This window comes from Elephantulus edwardii, unplaced genomic scaffold (assembly GCF_000299155.1).
Source record: "Elephantulus edwardii isolate Elephantulus edwardi_28Jun2011 unplaced genomic scaffold, EleEdw1.0 scaffold00216, whole genome shotgun sequence".
In the NCBI taxonomy this organism is placed as follows: domain Eukaryota; kingdom Metazoa; phylum Chordata; class Mammalia; order Macroscelidea; family Macroscelididae; genus Elephantulus; species Elephantulus edwardii.
This window is the reverse complement of record NW_006399966.1, coordinates 2,413,879-2,414,573: the sequence shown is the minus strand read 5'-3', so window position 1 is coordinate 2,414,573 and position 695 is coordinate 2,413,879.

The following is a 695-nucleotide window of genomic DNA, read 5'->3' as shown; positions in this document are numbered from 1 at the left end:
TCCCGGCAGCGTCTCCGCAGCCCCCTGGCGGCGGCCGCGCGGAGCGGGCGGAAGTGGAGGAGGGGCGGAGCGAGCAGAGCCCGGCGCCATTTTGATTAGGGCCTGCGTGGCTCAGCTGTTCCTATGACTTTGTATTTCTGAAGAATTTCTGATCGCCAGTGACTCTTTCAAGGGCTCTTTGTGCTCCAGCGTTTGTAGCAACATATTTTATTTTCTAAAAAAAAATCACTTAACACTCCCCTAAAAAAAAAATGAAAATATCACTGCCATCAACGTACTCCCTATAAACAACATCTCTGAACCTTGCACCATCCTGAACCAGCCTCACCTTTTCTAACACCCCTGACCCCATTGTCATAGTCACTATGTCAGTCCATCTCATCTGGAATCTTCCTCTCCTGCACCGACTCTACCATTCCAAGCATGATGTCCTTCTCCAGGGACTGATCCCTCCTAGCTGCATGCCCAAAGTTATGTGAGATGGAGCTTCAAAATCCTTGCTTCCAAAGAGCAACCTGATTTCATCTTCTCTAGGACAGATCTGTTTGTTCTCTTGGCGGTCCATGGTATGTTTCATACTCCAGCACCACAATTCTAAGGCATTGATTCTTCTTCTCTAATCATTAGTCACTATCTAGCTCTCAGATGCATAGTAAACAACAGAGTAGACCATAACCTGGGATTGGGGCATCTTA